This window comes from Lissotriton helveticus, chromosome 6, assembly GCF_964261635.1.
Source record: "Lissotriton helveticus chromosome 6, aLisHel1.1, whole genome shotgun sequence".
Lineage (NCBI taxonomy): Eukaryota > Metazoa > Chordata > Amphibia > Caudata > Salamandridae > Lissotriton > Lissotriton helveticus.
In genome coordinates this window covers 251128262-251150554 of record NC_136067.1, presented here as the reverse complement: position 1 = coordinate 251150554, position 22293 = coordinate 251128262, and positions in this window count along the sequence as shown.

Genomic DNA, 22293 nt, shown 5'->3' with positions numbered 1-22293 from the left:
AAAAAATAAAAATAAAGTCAGGGGGACATGGTCACGTTTGTGTCCGATGTCGTGGAACTCAGAGCTGGGTAAAAGTTTAGCTTGAGTGCCCTCCCCATGGAGATCAAAAATTGTATTACATCAAAATCATTTAAAAACTATATAGGTGTAATTGCAGTGTCCTGAATGCTATGTAACTGCATTTACACTGTTCTGTGTGCCTCCAAAATGAATTTCTAACACTTTTAAAGTCTCCAAGAAGTGAAAAATGACTAAGTCAAAAGACATCATTGGTGCATCAAAGTGTTAAAAAATGCTCCAAAATGCATAAAAATCGGGAAAAAACAAGTGCTACAGTGGCCCAATAGCATGCTGAACACATAATGAATGACCCAGAATGAATATATTTACGAATTACTTGGAAAATGCTATTTTAAATTTCAGGGGGACAAGGTCACGGAAGTCATGGAACTCCGAGTGGGGTAAAAGTTCAAACTTTGCCCCCCTTATGGAGGTCAAAATGTTCAATTCATCAAAATCATTTAAAAACGATATAGGTGTGATTCGAGTGTCCTGAATGCTATATAGGTGCATTTGCACTGTTCTGTGTACCTCCAAAATGAATTTCTAACACCTTTGAAGTGCACCTGAAGCAAAAAATGGCTGTGTCCCAAGATGCATCAAAGTGTGAAAAAATGCACAAAAATTGTTTAAAATAAAAACAATTGAGTGTTACAGTGGCTTACTTGCATTATAAACACACAATGAATGAAACAGAGTGAACAAATAAAAATAAAGTCAGGGGGACATGGTCACTTTTTTGTCCGAAGTCGTGGAACTCAGAGCTGGGTAAAATATTTAGCTTGAGTGCCCTCCTCATGGAGGTCAAACATTTTATTGCATCAAAATCATTTAAAAACTATATAGGTGTAATTGCAGTGTCCTGAATGCTATATGACTGCATTTGCACTGTTCTGGGTATTTCCAAAATGAATTTCTAACACTTTTGAAGTCTCCATGAAGTGAAAAATGACCAAGTCCAAAAACTTCACTGGTGCATCAAAGTGTTCAAAAAAGGTCAAAATGTGGTTAAAATTAACAACACATAGTGCCGCAGTGGCCCAATAGCATGCTAAAGACATAATGAATGACACAGAATGAATAGTTTTACAAAATACTTTGAAAATTCGATTTTCAATTTCAGGGGGACAAGTTCATGGAAGTTATGAAACTCCGAGCTGGGTAAAAGTTCAGCTTAAGGGCCCTCCTCATGGAGGTCAAAAATTGTATTAAATCAAAATCATTTAAAAACTGTATAGGTGTAATTGCAGTGTCCTGAATGCTATGTAACTGCATTTGCACTGTTCTGTGTGCCTCCAAAATGAATTTCTAACACTTTTGAAGTCTCCATGAAGTGAAAAATGACTAAGTCCAAAGACATCATTGGTGCATCAAAGTGTTCAAAAATGCTCCAAAATGCATACAAATGGGAACAACAAGTGCTACAGTGGCCCAATAGCCTGCTAAACACATAATGAATGACCCAGAATGAATATATTTACAAATTACTTGGAAAATGCTATTTTAAATTTCAGGGGGACAAGGTCACGGAAGTCATGTAACTCCGAGTGGGGTAAAAGTTCAAACTTTGCCCCCCCATTTAAAAACGAATAGATGTGATTGGAGTGTCCTGAAACGCTATATAGGTGCATTTGCACTGTTCTGTGTACCTCCAAAATGACTTTCTAACACTTTTGAAGTTTCCATGAAGCAAAAAGTGACTAAGTCCAAAGACCATTTGGAGCATTAAAGTGTTCAAAAACGGTCAAAAATGCATAAAAATGAAAAAAACAAAGTGCTACAGTGGCCCAATAGCAAGCTAAACACACAATGAATGACACAGAAAGATAGTTTTACAAATTACTTGGAAAAATCCATTTTAAATATCAGGGGGACAAGGTCTCGAAAGTCATGGAACTCCGAGCGGTGTAAAAGTTCAACCTTTCCCCCTTACGGAGGTCAAAATTTTAAATTCATCAAAATAATTTAAAAACTATATAGGTGTGATTGCAGTGTCTTGGAGACATCCCACATGAATTGTAAACACATTAGGAGTATCTCTGATCATATTAATAATTACATTCCTAAAGCTCCACCAGTGCTTCAAAGTGGTCCGAAACGCTAAAAAATGATGGAAAATGAAAAAAATCATCATTTCCGAGGCTTTATAATATTCCTTAGATAATGTATATCTTCAATTAATTTTAAATCCCTTTATTAAAAAGTTTCTCTTTTGTGCTCCACTGGTGCAACGGCTCAAGTCTGAGAAGCTGCACCAGTGGAGCAAAAGCTACACTGGTGTAGTCGAAGCTACACTGGTGTAACAGAAGTCAAGCTACCAGTTTGACTCGCGCCCATGTCGAAAAAAAAAAACGTGCTCAATCATAATATTTCGACGCCCTCTTTCATATGCACCCCCCTTTGTGCGCAAAAAAATATTCCGCCACGCCCTTTTTCATAGAGCTACACCAGTGCAGCTTTTGGAAAAAAGAAAAAAAGATTCTGGGGCGCTAAAATAATTGAAAACATATGGACCCGAAGCCTAAGTGTACTGTGATCATAAAAAACTTTATCTGGTGAAAAAATCTCAAACGCTCACTTGTTTACACTAAAACTCAACATTTTTCACTATTTTTGGGGAAGAAAAAATGTTCGCAGGAGATTTTTACATTGTTCGATTTTTGAAAAAAAGGTGTTGTTGGAAGCCTTTTGGCTTTAGGCCACAGAAACAAAAGGAATTTTTGAAAAATATATTTCAGATATTTTTATAGCTGTTTCCGTTTTTAGACTTCACCTTTCGTTGCACCAGTGTAGCGGATGTTTAACATTGAGCTTGGGAAAAATGCAAAAAAATCAATTTTGTGAATTTTTTTTAGGTTGTGTTATATATCAAATTAAGCCTTTTGTTATGTGGATTCTCAAGCCGGAAAAAGTTTTTTTAAAAAAGGTACCCTCACTCATTTATATGCAACTTTCTCTGGAGGTGTTTTATAGAAGTGGTAAAACGCACAAATTTGGGAATTTATTTTTTGTAAAGTAAAACATTAGTTTGACTTGTTTTCACATTAGGCTGCATAAACAAAAGAAAAAAAACCTCTCTGTGTCATTCTCACTTTTTTATGGCACATTTTCTTATTACGCGTACATTAAAAGCTGCATAGGTGTAACAAGTCTATTTCAATGAGGATTTTAAAAATAAAAATAAAACATGGTTTAAAATGTTTTTTCATCTATTTTACAATTGTAGCTTATTATAGACATGCTAAGGATTATTGTGATGCATTATGAGCACAATAGCATAAAAACTCACTTGATTATAAACAAAATTTTTTTAAATTGGGTGACCAGATGGCCGGAGATGTAAAATCGCCCAAGTTGGAGTCAATGTTACTTTTATGTACTTTCTCTACATCCTAGAGGCATGTAATTTGGTATCCTGCAGTGGGACATTCCATAGAATTTGTTGCATGTGCAAATGAAGCTCTATCTAGTATGGATCATGAATTATGGCACAATATACGGGACATATTTGAAAATAATTGAGATTTTTTTATTGAAAACAAGCATTTAATCACTGAAAGATTCTCACCACTTCTAAGCATGGCACAAGCATGAAAATGGACACAGAACAGGGGCATAATGTTTGCTTTATGCTACACTTTCAATTATATTTCCAGGTTGTATGGTTTTAGAACTATGGGACAAAATGTAAGGCATACTTTTTGGAATATGTGACGTAATTGAAAAACATCATACATTCAACTTCACATTTAGACTACTTTACAATGTGCCACATACATGGTAATTCACATGGGTAAGTAGCATCACTGTTTTCAGGTCCCTGTAGCCACCATGACCCCATTATATAACTCTGGTGATATAAAAAGAGTGGGTAGGGGTCATTTCCAGGCTCTAGGTACATGTCTGACTCCTATTTGTGACATTTCGAGGTGTCTGGTGTCAAACTCATTTTTTCCATTATGGACCCAAGGACCCCATATTATACCTCAGATGACATACCAGGAGTGTCTAAGACCCTTTTCTGGCCTCCAGGGGCGACTTTTTGAAGTTTTTGTGTTTAAGGAGTCAAAGTCACTTCTTCCACCCAGCCCAAGGTGCTCAAAATCGGGTACGATCTCAGGTTTTTCCCTTGGCTGGAAGCTGGAAATAAAACTTTATATAAGACCAAAGGTATATAGATCACATGAAAGCATCAGATCCGACCTTTCTAACAAGTGTATTTATGTCTTGAACACTCAAACAGTGTCTCTGATATCCAGTCTGAGCTATTTGACAAATTAGCAAATCTTGTCAAAAAAATTTTTGGGACAATTTTTGCTAATTTTCAGTATCAACCCTCATAACTGTTTTCAGGTCCCTGTAGCCACCAGGACCTCATTATATATCTCAGGTGATATAACAAGAGAGGCTAGGGCTCATTTCCAGGCTCCAGGTTCATGTCTGACTCCTATTTGTGACATTTCGAGGTGTTTGGTGTCAAACTCATTTTTTCCATTGTAGGCCATAGAGCGCAGAGTCACATCACATTTCTAGTTCTGGACCCAAGGACCCCATAGTATACCTCAGATGATATGGAAGGAGTATCTAAGACCCATTTCAGGCCTCCAGGGATGACTTTTTGAAGTTTTGGGGTCTAAGGGGGCAAAGTCACTTCTTCCACCCAGCCTAGGTGCTCAAAATTGGGTACGATATCAGGTTTTTCCCTTGGTTGTAAGCTGGAAAAAAACTTCAGATAATAGCAAAGGTAAATAGATCAAATGAAAGCATAAGATCTGACCTTTCTAACAAGTGTATTTATATTTTGTGCTCTCAAACGGTGTCTCTGATATCCAGCCCGAGGTATTTGACAAATTAGCAAAACTTGCTAAAAGTGCTCACTATTAGCCAGTTTTGCTAATTTTCAGTATCAACCCTCATGACTGTTTGTGGGTCCCCTTAGCCACCAGGACCCCATAATATATCTCAGGTGATGTAGCAAGAGTGGCTAGGGCTCATTTCCAGCCTCCAGGTACATGTCGGACTCCTATTTGTGACATTTCGAGGTGTTTGGTGTCAAACTCATTTTTTCCATTATAGGCCATAGAGCTCAGAGTCACATCACATTTCCAGTTCTGGACCCAAGGACCCCTTAGTATACCTCAGATGACATACCAGGAGTGTCTAAGACCCTTTTCTGCCCTCCAGGGGCGACTTTTTGAAGTTTTTGTGTTTAAGGGGGCAAAGTCACTTCTTCCACCCAGCCCAACGTGCTCAAAATCGTGTACAATCTCATGTTTTTCCTGTGGCTGGAAGCTGGAAGAAAAATTTCAGATAATACCAAAGGTAGACAGATCTCATGAAAGCATCAGATCTGGCCTTTCTAACAAGTGTATTTATGTCTTGAACACTCAAAAGGTGTCTCTGATATCCAGTCTGAGTTATTTGACAAATTAGCAAATCTTGTCAAAAAAACTTTTTTGACAATTTTTGCTAATTTTCGGTATCGACTCTCTTGACAGTTTGTGGGTCCTTGTGGACATCAGGAACCCAAATTATACCTCGGGTGATATAGCAGCAATGTCTGAGACACAATTCTAGCATCCATCCACCTGTTTTAGTTATATTTGTCACATTTTAGTTGTTCAGGGTACAGAGTCACTTCTTCTGCAGAAGGCTATGGTGCTTCATGTGCTCCAAGAGGTCAAAAAAATATATAACACAAAATAATTAAAAAAGTGTATAGATGCAACTGCAGTGTTTGGAATGCTATAAATGTGCAATTGTAGTGTCCTGTGTACCTCCAAAATGAATTTCTAACACCTTTGAAGTGCACCTGGAGCAAAAAATGGCTATGTCCCAAGAGGCATCAAAGTGTGAAAAAATGCACAAAAATTGTTTAAAATAAAAACAATTGAGTGTTACAGTGGCTTACTTGCATTATAAACACACAATGAATGAAATAGAGTGAAAAAATAAAAATAAAGTCAGGGGGACATGGTCACGTTTGTGTCCGATGTCGTGGAACTCAGAGCTGGGTAAAAGTTTAGCTTGAGTGCCGTCCCCATGGAGATCAAAAATTGTATTGCATCAAAATCATTTAAAAACTATATAGGTGTAATTGCAGTGTCCTGAATGCTATGTAACTGTATTTGCACTGTTCTGTGTGCCTCCAAAATGAATTTCTAACACTTTTAAAGTCTCCATGAAGTGAAAAATGACTAAGTCCAAAGACATCATTGGTGCATCAAAGTGTTCAAAAATGCTCCAAAATGCATAAAAATCGGAAAAAAACAAGTGCTACAGTGGCCCAATAGCATGCTAAACACATAATGAATGACCCAGAATGAATATATTTACAAATTACTTCGAAAATGCTATTTTAAATTTCAGGGGGACAAGGTCACGGAAGTCATTGAACTCCGAGTGGGGTAAAAGTTCAAACTTTGCCCCCCTTATGGAGGTCAAAATTTTCAATTCATCAAAATCATTTAAAAACGATATAGGTGTGATTCGAGTGTCCTGAATGCTATATAGGTGCATTTGCACTGTTCTGTGTACCTCCAAAATGAATTTCTAACACCTTTGAAGTGCACCTGGAGCAAAAAATGGCTGTGTCCCAAGATGCATCAAAGTGTGAAAAAATGCACAAAAATTGTTTAAAATAAAAACAATTGAGTGTTACAGTGGCTTACTTGCATTATAAACACACAATGAATGAAACAGAGTGAAAAAATAAAAATAAAGTCAGGGGGACATGGTCACTTTTTTGTCCGAAGTCATGGAACTCAGAGCTGGGTAAAATATTTAGCTTGAGTGCCCTCCCCATGGAGGTCAAACATTTTATTGCATCAAAATCTTTTAAAAACTATATAGGTGTAATTGCAGTGTCCTGAATGCTATATGACTGCATGTGCACTGTTCTGGGTATTTCCAAAATGAATTTCTAACACTTTTGAAGTCTCCATGAAGTGAAAAATGACCAAGTCCAAAAACTTCACTGGTGCATCAAAGTGTTCAAAAAAGGTCAAAATGTGGTTAAAATTAACAAAACATAGTGCCGCAGTGGCGCAATAGCATGCTAAAGACATAGGGGCAGATTTATGTTGGTAATGCGCCACGTTTGCGTCACGCAACTGCGGCGTAAACGTGGCGCATCCCTACGACCCATTTACAACGTGACGCATCTAGGCAGATGCGTCACGTTGTAAAGCCCTGCGCCACTTGTGGGCGTTCCGGCGCAGGGTGGGCGTTCCAGGGCAGGTGCGCCTCGCAAAAGTTGCTGAGTGAAATCTATAAGATTTCACTCAGTCACTTTCAGGCCAATGCTGCGTCAAAACCCTGCGCCTGCTTGAAGCAGGCGTAGGTCTTGACGCAGCATTGGTCAGATAGGGCATCCCCGAGCTTTGCTGGAGCTACGTCGCGCTTGCGACGCAACTCCAGCAATGCGACACCTTTACGGCACAGATGCGTCACGCATCTGTGCCGTTTTTGCCCCATAGTGCGCCGCATTGTAAATGCAGCGCACAATGGGTGGCGGAGCAGCGGCGCAATATAACTGGCGCATCCCTGGGGATGCGCCAGTCATCATAAATCTGCCCCATAATGAATGACACAAAATGAATAGTTTTACAAAATACTTTGAAAATTCGATTTTCAATTTCAGGGGGAAAAGGTCATGGAAGTCATGGAACTCCGAGCTGTGTAAAAGTTCAGCTTAAGGGCCCTCCTCATGGAGGTCAAAAATTGTATTAAATAAAAATCATTTAAAAACTGTATAGGTGTAATTGCAGTGTCCTGAATGCTATGTAACTGCATTTGCACTGTTCTGTGTGCCTCCAAAATTAATTTCTAACACTTTTGAAGTCTCCATGAAGTGAAAAATGACTAAGTCCAAAGACATCATTGGTGCATCAAAGTGTTAAAAAATGCTCCAAAATGCATACAAATGGGAACAACAAGTGCTACAGTGGCCCAATAGCCTGCTAAACACATAATGAATGACCCAGAATGAATATATTTACAAATTACTTGGAAAATGCTTTTTTAAATTTCAGGGGGACAATGTGGTCACGGAAGTCATGGAACTCCGAGTGGGGTAAAAGTTCAAACTTTGCCCCCCCATTTAAAAACGAATAGGTGTGATTGGAGTGTCCTGAATGCTATATAGGTGCATTTGCACTGTTCTGTGTACCTCCAAAATGACTTTCTAACACTTTTGAAGTCTCCATGAAGCAAAAAGTGACTAAGTCCAAAGACCATTTGGAGCATCAAAGTGTTCAAAAACGGTCAAAAATGCATAAAAATGAAAAAAACAAAGTGCTACAGTGGCCCAATAGCAAGCTAAACACACAATGAATGACACAGAAAGATAGTTTTACAAATTACTTGGAAAAATCCATTTTAAATTTCAGGGGGACAAGGTCTCGAAAGTCATGGAACTCCGAGCGGGGTAAAAGTTCAACCTTTCCCCCTTACGGAGGTCAAAATTTTAAATTCATCAAAATGATTTAAAAACTATATAGGTGTGATTGCAGTGTCTTGGAGACATCCCACATGAATTGTAAACACATTAGGAGTATCTCTGATCATATTAATAATTAAATTCCTAAAGCACCACCAGTTCTTCAAAGTGGTCCGAAACACTCAAAAATGATGGAAAATGAAAAAAAATCATAATTTCCGAGGCTTTATAATATTCCTTAGATAATGTATATCTTCAATTAATTTTAAATCCCTTTATTAAAAAGTTTCTCTTTTGTGCTCCACTGGTGCAACGGCTCAAGTCTGAGAAGCTGCACCAGTGGAGCAAAAGCTACACTGGTGTAGTCGAAGCTACACTGGTTTGACTCGCGCCCATGTCGAAAAAAAAAACGTGCTCAATCATAATATTTCGACGCCCTCTTTCATATGCACCCCCCTTTGTGCGCAAAAAAATATTCCGCCACGCCCTTTTTCAGAGAGCTACACCAGTGCAGCTTTTGGAAAAAAGAAAAAAAATTCTGGGGCGCCAAAATAATTGAAAACATATGGACCCGAAGCCTAAGTGTACTGTGATCATAAAAAACTTTCAGCCTGATTCATGAAGCGTAATAGCGCTCGCAAAGGGCCAGATTCTCAGAATCTGGCCCTTTGCGAGTGCAATTTTTGCATTTGGGATTCATCATCCCAAATGCAAAAATCGCTAATAAAGAATTATCAAATATGCGAGGATTAGCATTTAAGGAATCTCTATTAGAGATTCCTTAAATGCTATTCATGACACATTTAAAAATTGCGAATTTGCAATTTTGGGCCGCTATTTACCGAGAGGTCAGACCTCTCGGTAAATAGCAAAAACTTAGAAAAATGCTTTTAAAAGCATTTTTCTAAGTTGCATGTTGCACACACACATGTCCTTTGGACATGTGTGTGCGCAACACCTGTTTCAATTTGCATTTCAGGGGTGCTACAGGGTGTCCTTTGGACACCCCTGGCACCCTTTCAATCGCTATCTTATTTGCGAGTAGCAAATTGCTACTCGCAAATAAGGAATACTCCCCATTCATTCCTATGGGCCTTTTGGCCCATAGGAATGAATGGGGTGTTATTCCTTATTTGCGAGTAGCAATTTGCTACTCGCAAATAAGGAATGTGTAGGAATCGCTATTTATTTAGCAATTCCTACATGAATACCGTTTTGCGAGTCCTTAATAGCGATTCGCTATGATTCGCTATTAGGGGCTCGCAAAACGGCCCGTTGATGAATAAGGCTGTTTATCTGGTGAAAAAATCTCAAACCCTCACTTGTTTACACTAAAACTCAACATTTTTCACTATTTTTGGGGAAGAAAAAATGTTCGCAGGAGATTTTTACATTGTTCGATTTTTGAAAAAAAGGTGTTGTTGGAAGCCTTTTGGCTTTAGGCCACAGAAACAAAAGGAATTTTTGAAAAATATATTTGAGATTTTTTTTATAGCTGTTTCCGTTTTTAGACTTCACCTTTCGTTGCACCAGTGTAGCGGATGTTTAACATTGAGCTTGGGAAAAATGCAAAAAAATCTATTTTGTGAATTTTTTTTAGGTTGTGTTATATATCAAATTAAGCCTTTTGTTATGTGGATTCTCAAGCCTGAAAAAGTTTTTTAAAAAAATGTACCCTCACTCATTTATATGCAACTTTCTCTGGAGGTGTTTTATAGAAGTGGTAAAACGCACAAATTTGGGAATTTATTTTTTGTAAAGTAAAACATTAGTTTGACTTGTTTTCACATTAGGCTGCATAAACAAAAGAAAAAAAACCTCTCTGTGTCATTCTCACTTTTTTATGGCACATTTTCTTATTACGCGTACGGTAAAAGCTGCATAGGTGTAACAAGTCTATTTCAATGAGGATTTTAAAAATAAAAATAAAACATGGTTTAAAATGTTTTTTCATCTATTTTACAATTGTAGCTTATTATAGACATGCTAAGGATTAATGTGATGCATTATGAGCACAATAGCATAAAAACTCACTTGATTATAAACAAAAATAGTTTAAATTGGGTGACCAGATGGCCGGAGATGTAAAATCACCCAAGTTGGAGTCAATGTTACTTTTATGTACTTTCTCTACATCCTAGAGGCATGTAATTTGGCATCCTGCAGTGGGACATTCCATAGAATGTGTTGCATGTGCAAATGAAGCTCTATCTAGTATGGATCATGAATTATGGCACAATATACGGGACATATTTGAAAATAATTGAGATTTTTTTATTGAAAACAAGCATTTAATCACTGAAAGATTCTCACCACTTCTAAGCATGGCACAAGCATGAAAATGGACACAAAACAGGGGCATAATGTTTGCTTTATGCTACACTTTGAATTATATTTCCAGGTTGTATGGTTTTAGAACTATGGGACAAAATGTAAGGCATACTTTTTGGAATAAGTGACGTAATTGAAAAACATCATACATTCAACTTCACATTTAGACTACTTTACAATGTGCCACATACATGGTAATTCACATGGGTAAGTAGCATCACTGTTTTCAGGTCCCTGTAGCCACCAGGACCCCATTATATAACTCTGGTGATATGAAAAGAGTGGGTAGGGGTCATTTCCAGGCTCTAGGTACATGTCTGACTCCTATTTGTGACATTTCGAGGTGTCTGGTGTCAAACTCATTTTTTCCATTATGGACCCAAGGACCCCATATTATACCTCAGATGACATACCAGGAGTGTCTAAGACCCTTTTCTGGCCTCCAGGGGCGACTTTTTGAAGTTTTTGTGTTTAAGGAGTCAAAGTCACTTCTTCCACCCAGCCCAAGGTGCTCAAAATCGGGAACGATCTCAGGTTTTTCCCTTGGCTGGAAGCTGGAAATAAAACTTTATATAAGACCAAAGGTATATAGATCACATGAAAGCATCAGATCCGACCTTTCTAACAAGTGTATTTATGTCTTGAACACTCAAACAGTGTCTCTGATATCCAGTCTGAGCTATTTGACAAATTAGCAAATCTTGTCCAAAAACATTTTTTGACAATTTTTGCTAATTTTCAGTATCAACCCTCATAACTGTTTTCAGGTCCCTGTAGCCACCAGGACCTCATTATATATCTCAGGTGATATAACAAGAGAGGCTAGGGCTCATTTCCAGGCTCCAGGTTCATGTCTGACTCCTATTTGTGACATTTCGAGGTGTTTGGTGTCAAACTCATTTTTTCCATTGTAGGCCATAGAGCGCAGAGTCACATCACATTTCTAGTTCTGGACCCAAGGACCCCATAGTATACCTCAGATGATATAGCAGGAGTATCTAAGACCCATTTCAGGCCTCCAGGGATGACTTTTTGAAGTTTTGGGGTCTAAGGGGGCAAAGTCACTTCTTCCACCCAGCCTAGGTGCTCAAAATTGGGTACGATATCAGGTTTTTCCCATTTGGAAGCTGAAAAAAAAACTTCAGATAATAGCAAAGGTAAATAGATCAAATGAAAGCATAAGATCTGACCTTTCTAACAAGTGTATTTATATCTTGTGCACTCAAACGGTGTCTCTGATATCCAGCCCGAGGTATTTGACAAATTAGCAAAACTTGCTAAAAGTGCTCACTATTAGCCAGTTTTGCTAATTTTCAGTATCAACCCTCATGACTGTTTGTGGGTCCCCTTAGCCACCAGGACCCCATAATATATCTCAGGTGATGTAGCAAGAGTGGCTAGGGCTCATTTCCAGCCTCCAGGTACATGTCGGACTCCTATTTGTGACATTTCGAGGTGTTTGGTGTCAAACTCATTTTTTCCATTATAGGCCATAGAGCTCAGAGTCACATCACATTTCCAGTTCTGGACCCAAGGACCCGCTAGTATACCTCAGATGACATACCAGGAGTGTCTAAGACCCTTTTCTGCCCTCCAGGGGCGACTTTTTGAAGTTTTTGTGTTTAAGGGGGCAAAGTCACTTCTTCCACACAGCCCAACGTGCTCAAAATCGGGTACAATCTCATGTTTTTCCCTTGGCTGGAAGCTGGAAAAAAAGCATCAGATCTGGCCTTTCTAACAAGTGTATTTATGTCTTGAACACTCAAAAGGTGTCTCTGATATCCAGTCTGAGTTATTTGACAAATTAGCAAATCTTGTCAAAAAAACTTTTTTTGACAATTTTTGCTAATTTTCGGTATCGACTCTCTTGACAGTTTGTGGGTCCTTGTGGACATCAGGAACCCAAATTATACCTCAGGTGATATAGCATCAATGTCTGAGACACAATTCTAGCATCCATACACCTGTTTTAGTTATATTTTTCACATTTTAGTTGTTCAGGGTACAGAGTCACTTCTTCTGCAGAAGGCTATGGTGCTTTATGTGCTCCAAGAGGTCAAAAAAATATATAATACAAAATAATTTAAAAAGTGTATAGATGCAACTGCAGTGTTTGGAATGCTATAAATGTGCAATTGTAGTGTCCTGTGTACCTCCAAAATGAATTTCTAACACCTTTGAAGTGCACCTGGAGCAAAAAATGGCTATGTCCCAAGATGCATCAAAGTGTGAAAAAATGCACAAAAATTGTTTAAAATAAAAACAATTGAGTGTTACAGTGGCTTACTTGCATTATAAACACACAATGAATTAAATAGAGTGAAAAAATAAAAATAAAGTCAGGGGGACATGGTGACGTTTGTGTCCGATGTCGTGGAACTCAGAGCTGGGTAAAAGTTCAGCTTAAGGGCCCTCCTCATGGAGGTCAAAAATTGTATTAAATCAAAATCATTTAAAAACTGTATAGGTGTAATTGCAGTGTCCTGAATGCTATGTAACTGCATTTGCACTGTTCTGTGTGCCTCCAAAATGAATTTCTAACACTTTTGAAGTCTCCTTGAAGTGAAAAATGACTAAGTCCAAAGACATCATTGGTGCATCAAAGTGTTCAAAAATGCTCCAAAATGCATACAAATGGGAAAAAACAAGTGCTACAGTGGCCCAATAGCCTGCTCAACACATAATGAATGACCCAGAATGAATATATTTACAAATTACTTGGAAAATGCTATTTTAAATTTCAGGGGGACAAGGTCACGGAAGTCATGGAACTCCGAGTGGGGTAAAAGTTAAAACTTTGCCCCCCCATTTAAAAACGAATAGGTGTGATTGGAGTGTCCTGAAACGCTATATAGGTGCATTTGCACTGTTCTGTGTACCTCCAAAATGACTTTCTAACACTTTTGAAGTCTCCATGAAGCAAAAAGTGACTAAGTCCAAAGACCATTTGGAGCATTAAAGTGTTCAAAAACGGTCAAAAATGCATAAAAATGAAAAAAAACAAATGCTACAGTGGCCCAATAGCAAGATAAACACACAATGAATGACACAGAAAGATAGTTTTACAAATTACTTGGAAAAATCCATTTTAAATTTCAGGGGGACAAGGTCTCGAAAGTCATGGACCTCCGAGCGGGGTAAAAGTTCAACCTTTCCCCCTTACGGAGGTCAAAATTTTAAATTCATCAAAATGATTTAAAAACTATATAGGTGTGATTGCAGTGTCTTGGACACATCCCACATGAATTGTAAACACATTAGGAGTATCTCTGATCATGTTAATAATTAAATTCCTAAAGCTCCACCAGTGCTTCAAAGTGGTCCGAAACGCTAAAAAATTATGGAAAATGAAAAAAAATCATCATTTCCGATGCTTTATAATATTCCTTAGATAATGTATATCTTCAATTAATTTTAAATCCCTTTATTAAAAAGTTTCTCTTTTGTGCTCCACTGGTGCAACGGCTCAAGTCTGAGAAGCTGCACCAGTGGAGCAAAAGCTACACTGGTGTAGTCGAAGCTACACTGGTGTAACAGAAGTCAAGCTACCAGTTTGACTCGCGCCCATGTCGGAAAAAAAAACGTGCTCAATCATAATATTTCGACGCCCTCTTTCATATGCACCCCCCTTTGTGCGCAAAAAAATATTCCGCCACGCCCTTTTTCAGAGAGCTACACCAGTGCAGCTTTTGGAAAAAAGAAAAAAAAATTCTGGGGCGCCAAAATAATTGAAAACATATGGACCCGAAGCCTAAGTGTGCTGTGATCATAAAAAACTTTATCTGGTGAAAAAATCTCAAACGCTCACTTGTTTACACTAAAACTCAACATTTTTCACTATTTTTGGGGAAGAAAAAATGTTCGCAGGAGATTTTTACATTGTTCGATTTTTGAAAAAAAGGTGTTGTTGGAAGCCTTTTGGCTTTAGGCCACAGAAACAAAAGGAATTTTTGAAAAATATATTTCAGATTTTTTTTATAGCTGTTTCCGTTTTTAGACTTCACCTTTCGTTGCACCAGTGTAGCGGATGTTTAACATTGAGCTTGGGAAAAATGCAAAAAAATCAATTTTGTGAATTTTTTTTAGGTTGTGTTATATATCAAATTAAGCCTTTTGTTATATGGATTCTCAAGCCGGAAAAAGTTTTTAAAAAAAATGTACCCTCACTCATTTATATGCAACTTTCTCTGGAGGTGTTTTATAGAAGTGGTAAAACGCACAAATTTGGGAATTTATTTTTTGTAAAGTAAAACATTAGTTTGACTTGTTTTCACATTAGGCTGCATAAACAAAAGAAAAAAAACCTCTATGTGTCATTCTCACTTTTTTATGGCACATTTTCTTATTACGCGTACGGTAAAAGCTGCATAGGTGTAACAAGTCTATTTCAATGAGGATTTTAAAAATAAAAATAAAACATGGTTTAAAATGTTTTTTCATCTATTTTACAATTGTAGCTTATTACACACATGCTAAGGATTAATGTGATGCATTATGAGCACAATAGCATAAAAACTCACTTGATTATAAACAAAAATAGTTTAAATTGGGTGACCAGATGGCCGGAGATGTAAAATCGGCCAAGTTGGAGTCAATGTTACTTTTATGTACTTTCCCTACATCCTAGAGGCATGTAATTTGGCATCCTGCAGTGGGACGTTCCATAGAATGTGTTGCATGTGCAAATGAAGCTCTATCTAGTATGGATCATGAATTATGGCACAATATACGGGACATATTTGAAAATAATTGAGTTTTTTTATTGAAAACAAGCATTTAATCACTGAAAGATTCTCACCACTTCTAAGCATGGCACAAGCATGAAAATGGACACAGAACAGGGGCATAATGTTTGCTTTATGCTACACTTTGAATTATATTTCCAGGTTTTATGGATTTAGAACTATGGGACAAAATGTAAGGCATACTTTTTGGAATATGTGACGTAATTGAAAAACATCATACATTCAACTTCACATTTAGACTACTTTACAATGTGCCACATACATGGTAATTCACATGGGTAAGTAGCATCACTGTTTTCAGGTCCCTGTAGCCACCAGGACCCCATTATATAACTCTGGTGATATAAAAAGAGTGGGTAGGGGTCATTTCCAGGCTCTAGGTACATGTCTGACTCCTATTTGTGACATTTCGAGGTGTCTGGTGTCAAACTCATTTTTTCCATTATGGACCCAAGGACCCCATATTATACCTCAGATGACATACCAGGAGTGTCTAAGACCCTTTTCTGGCCTCCAGGGACGACTTTTTGAAGTTTTTGTGTTTAAGCAGTCAAAGTCACTTCTTCCACCCAGCCCAAGTGTAGGAGAGTAGGGTCTGCTATCCTATGGTCACCCCAAATTTTTGCTTTTTGCTTTACTGGTTTTCGACTACTGAGGCTGTGGGCCTGCTGATCAGACCCCCAGCCTGCTGTTCTCTCACTAAATTAATGATACCTGTGCTATAGGCACATACCACAATTGGAAATGGACTCCTTGTCAGCCCCTGTATAACGCACTATAGGTGCCCAGGGCATAGGGGCCACCAAGGCCTACCAGGGGCTGCAGCATATCTTTTGCCACCCCTGGCTGGTTCTTAAATTGACACAACTGGCTGATCACTCAGCTGGGGTAAGGTGGTGTAATCACCCCTTACTTAGATATAGTATACCTATATCTAAACCTATATCTGGACACATATAAATCTGTGAGCCACTCCTATGGAAGGCCTCATCAATCCTGGAGGCAGAGTGCGTGGTTTAATGTGAGATGGAGCTCTAGCATGAGCTGAGCCTGTCTGCAGTTTTCGGGAACAAATCCCTAAGCTGTTTCAGGATAATGCCATACCATATACTCTTAAGTATAATCCTCGCGGTTATATAGCAACTTTGGTTTGGCTTTATCAAAACATGTCGTGTAAGGTGTCATACGATTTGGAATACTATCCCCTCGCCAGTTCTGGCGACGGGGATAGCATTCCACCCCTCTAGAGGGGTAAGACATGTTACTTTACTTAAATGCGGTTAATTTCTAAAAGGACCTTGGATCCACAAAATGGATGCCTCTGCCACAGACACGAGTCTGACCCCCCGAAACTGACCGAAACTCAGCCAGATGGGGCCTGGACAAAGGGTTTCCTGTCGCAGGGAGGTGTTACACCCGCCCAGACAGGAGATAGTGGATTGTAGCAGGGAGGTTTGAAAGAAACCAGACACTGCCTGGGGAGCACAAGGCTGCCCCTTGCATAATCCGGCCAAACCAGTTCTGGGGCACTCCAGCCCTCGTGCCAGGGCGGCCTGGATCAAAGGAAGGGGGTGTATCCACCCACTTCCTGGGTCCCACCCATAGGAGGGGACCTAGCAGGTAATCCAGCCCCCAAAATGAGTATAAGACTGGGAGCAGTGCCAATGCACTTCAGATTATCCTGATGAAACACAAGAAACAAAACTCTGGACCCTTCGACATCCTACTCAACGTAGAAGACTGAAGAATCTCCCTTGTGGTCAAGGAGTGACCACCCTGTGCAAACAGGCACCATCCAGCCATCGACGTCTGATTTGTCGCAGTTCCCGCCGGAACTCGAGCGACAGAGATCGACGAGATCAAGCTTGCCTGCCTTCGAACAGCCGGATCCACAGTCCCTGCAGAGCTGAGACCCGTGGAGGCGACCGGAAGCGTGGGGCACGCCATCTTGGAAAGACCACGAGACGCTGACCGTGCAGCCCGTGAGTGACCCTCGAAGCTGTACACCGGGGTTTGAGAAGCCCCAACCCTGAGCCACTCTTGCACCGAAGTTCAGCCCTCCATACTCGACGAGTGCTGCGTGGGGCCCTTCTGCTTCTTTTGGCTCAACGCGTTGGCCCGGTCACTTGCCAGCTGGCTTGTGGCCCCTGTGCCGACGAAATTTGAAATTCGACTTGCGATTCTGGTTGCTCCAGATTTGCACCAGCTCCCCTGAAAAGGAGCCCCCACTCTAACCCTCCTGGTTTGAGTGAGAAGCAATCTCCCGGTTCTGCGTGGATTGCTTTTGCCAAGTGTTGTTTGCTCCAATCTTGAAGCCGACAGCGCCGACGGCGAGAGCCAGCGTGGACAGATCGTGACCTGCTCCTGGACTTCGTAGATGCCCCAGAGCCCACGTGACAGCGGAGAGAAGCTCCTCAACAACCACCTGATTGCGCCCGACATTGCCTGGTTCCGTCCTGGTTCCACCCTGGTCACTGCTGAGTGACCCAGACTCTGTCCCCTCTGCTTTCAGGTACTTTTCGACTTGAGTCCACCCTTGGACCCCACCGGACACTTCTCTTTCACCCTGCCTGCAGCCCTTTCAGCTCCAAGCACCAAGAGCCTGCGTGACGAAACCCGACTCAACTTCGACCCTGTGCACCCGCTTCCTGTGGGGGAGGTAACATTGCAACGCCGGTGTTCCCACACTGGTACACACCTCTAGGGTCTGTGTCTTAAGTTTTGTTCCTCTAGGTTCAGCGGAAGTGTCCTTTAACTCTAACTTTGTAACTTTTACGCACCATTGGTTAACATTGGTGCATGCGTGCGCTTTCTGCACTGCACCCGAATCCCGCGGGCTTTTCCCGACTTCAGCATTGCTTGTCCCGACTGCTCCCAGCGATTCCCTAGGCCCTAGGCCTAACCACTGTTCGATTGGTATCTCTTATACCACTTGTTTAGTATATGGTCTGAGTGGCCCCTCGCCCTCATCCGTATTTGTGCAACTTTGTATGTTATACTGTGCTTTTGATTTAACGCGTGTGCCCCTTTATTCATAAAGAATACTGGGGATTGTTTTTAGTAATAAATACATATATTTTTATAATATATACTTGTGTGGTGTCCTTTCATTTGATATTACAGGATTGTATGTGGTAAAACAGCTCGCTTAACACGACCTCTTAAGTTAAGCCTTTAGGCTGCTTAGTCCATGCTACCCCTAGGATAGCTTGTCTAATAAGGTTGACTTACAACCAGACACCATAAGGGATTGTTTGGTCTGATAACAGGTGGTTCCAGAATTGGAAACATCACCTATCAGGCCAACTTCTCACATTGGTGAGCAGCGGTGCGGATTTTAGCTTGCTGTTGTTTTACCATTGCAATCTTTTATCAAATTGAAAGATCACATCAAGTACCTCTAGGTACATATAAATCAAAAGCTTAGCATATTTAAGTTCTACTGAACTTAGTAGCTGTAGATTAAAGGGATTAGCACACCCTGACTACAACTCACTAGCAAGGTACAGTAGGGAAACACTTAGTGTAGGTAGGTGCATCACTTACACCACACTAGAGTCATGTCTGACACAGGAAAAGCCTCAGGGTCTGCTCCTGTGACAGTTGACCTTACCCAGGCAACTTCCAGCTATGACAAACTAACCCACAAAGACTTGGTTGCCTTGTGCATCTCAAGAGGGTTAAAAAGGGGCAGAAGTCCCACCAGTCCTTCCCTGATAGCCATTCTAGAACAGGATGACTTAGAAAAGGCGAATGCAGTTCCCTTAGAGTCAGGAGATGGAGTGAACCCCCCTGTAACTGATACCCCTCCAGAGGAAGAAGAAGTGGAGGAAGAGGAGGAGGAGGAGGACTCAGATGTAGAGGACCCAGAGAAACAGGATCAGAGGGGTAGCCAGGTCCTAGTTGCCAGGCTTAACCAGGCCAACTTAGACCTACTGGGAAATGGAGAGGGCGAGCACCTCCCCAGATCCCACCATGTCATTCTCCCAGGCAACAGAAGAGTGAGATCTCCCTCAGGGGACTCTCATATTTCTAGTGCCTCAAGAGAATCTCAGAGAGGTATGACTGCCTCTCAGAAGATAGAGCATAGGGCCAGAATGAGGGCTGTCAAACTCCAAATAGAGAGGGAGGAGGTAGCCTTGGCTCAAGCTAGACTTGCCTTGGCAAGAGAGCAGAAATTGTGTGGCTTAGATGCCACTGGTGGCAGCAATATTCCTAGAGAAAAAGTCAGGAGCTATGATAATAGAAACCTGACAAAAATTGTGGCCCCCTACAAGGAAGGGGATGACATCCACAAATGGATGACTGCTCTTGAGAGAGCCTGCATGGTACAGCAGGTTCCTCAGGATCAGTGGGCTGCAATTTTATGGTACTCCTTTTCAGAGAAAGGGAGGGACAGGCTCCTCACAGTTAGACCTGAGGATGCCAACAACTACTCTGTCTTGAAGAGTGCTCTTATTGAAGGGTTTGGCCTAACCACTGAGCAATACAGGTTGTTGTTCAGAGACACCCAAAAAGCACAGACTCAAGACTGGACTGATTTTGTAGATTGTGCCACTAAGGCTCTGGAGGGTTGGTTGCAGGGAAGTAAAGTTTCAGACTATACAGGATTGTACAATCTTATCATGAGAGAACAGATCCTTAATAACTGTACAAACCAGCTGTTGCATCAATACCTTATTGACTCTGATCTGACCTCTCCCCAAGAATTGGGAAAGAAGGCGGACAAATGGGTCAGAACAAGGATTAAACAGAAACCCCAGAACCAAGGTGGTGACCAGAAGAAAACAGACCAGAAGGGTGGAAATCAGAAAGATAAAGAAAAGGACCAGAAGTCTTCAGGCCCCCAAACTAGTAATAAGGAGGGTGGTTCCCAAAATGGAAACAAGAAAAAGAAGAATAATGGCCCAAAGAAGCCTTGGTGTAATACCTGCAAATCAGTTTCACACTGGGGCAGTGAATGCACCAAGACAAATCCAGTCCCCACCACTGCAGCTCCTAAAGCACCTGCACCCCCTAGTTCAGTAAGCAGTGGTGGAACACATCCAAAGGGTGTAGTAGGGTTGACCCTGGGTACTGAAGTAGGATCTGGCCTAGTCAGAATCCCTACTCAGGCAGTTCTCCTATATGATGTGGACCTAGCTTTGTCCACTACAGTGAGTCCCAGTAACCTGGGCAAATATAGGCAGACGCCTTTAATCAATGAGAAACTGGCTCAGGCCTACAGGGACACATGTGCCAGTGTCACAATGGTGACACCTGACTTTGTGGACCCTGGACAGATTGTACTAGGTGAAAGTTACCTAGTGACCAATGCAAGCAACTCCACTACTTCCCATAGTGTGGCAGTTGTGAACTTCTCCTGGGGAGGGGTAGATGGCCTAAAGAAAGTTGTTGTGAGTGCAGACCTCCCAGTAGACTATCTGTTAGGCAATGATCTTGAAAGCTCAGTTTGGTCAGAAGTGGAGTACAGGACTCATGCAGAAATGCTAGGGATTTCAGCACATGTCCTTGCAGTGACAAGGACTCAGGCTAAGAAGTGCCTTCCTGAACCAGTGGTGGATCTTGTAACAATAGACCAACCACAACCCAAGAGAAGGAGCAAGAGAGGAAAGGCTGAGCCTTCCACCTTGCCCCAGGTTGAGGATAAGGTTTCACAGGAAACTGATTCTGCAGTCCAAGAGGAGACTGTCTCTGAGGAGCTTGTACCTGACCAAGTTGAGTTTCTGGGGACAGGGGGACCCTCAAGGGCAGACCTGAGGCAGGCTCAATTAGATTGCCCTTCCCTTGAACCCCTCAGACAGCAGGCTGCTGCTGAGGCTGCTGGGGATGCCCAAGGTACCCATACTGTGTATTGGGATGATGGACTCCTTTATTCAGAGGCTAGAGACCCCAAGCCTGGTACAACCAGGAGGTTGGTCATACCTTTGAAGTTTAGGGGTTTCCTTCTTACCTTGGCCCATGATATTCCCCTTGCAGGACACTTAGGCCAGAACAAGACGTGGGACAGGCTTGTTTCACACTTTCACTGGCCTCATATGTCAGAAAATGTCAAGGAGTTTTGTCGCTCCTGTGTCACTTGCCAAGCCAGTGGTAAGTCAGGTGGCACAACAAAGGCCCCCCTCATACCACTACCTGTGGTGGGGGTACCCTTTGAAAGAGTTGGAATAGATATTGTGGGTCCCATGGACCCTCAAACAGCATCTGGGAACAGATTTATACTGGTGGTAGTGGATCATGCCACCAGGTATCCAGAAGCTATTCCCCTGAGGACCACCACAGCACCTGTGGTGGCAAAAGCCCTCATTGCAGTTTTCTCAAGAGTGGGCTTTCCAAAGGAGGTATTGTCAGACAGAGGTACTAACTTCATGTCTAGCTATTTGAAAGCAATGTGGAAGGAGTGTGGAGTAAACTACAAGTTTACCACACCCTATCACCCACAGTGCAATGGGCTTGTGGAGAGATTCAACAAGACCCTCAAGGGGATGATAAAAGGATTACCAGAGAAGCTTAGGCGGAAATGGGACATTCTTTTACCCTGCTTGCTCTTTGCTTACAGAGAGGTCCCACAGAAGGGGGTTGGCTACAGCCCTTTTGAACTTTTGTTTGGCCACCCTGTGAGGGGTCCATTGTGTTTGGTGAAGGAAGGATGGGAGTTACCTCTCAAAAAGCCTAAACTAGATATAGTGGACTATGTACTTGGTCTCCGCTCCCGGA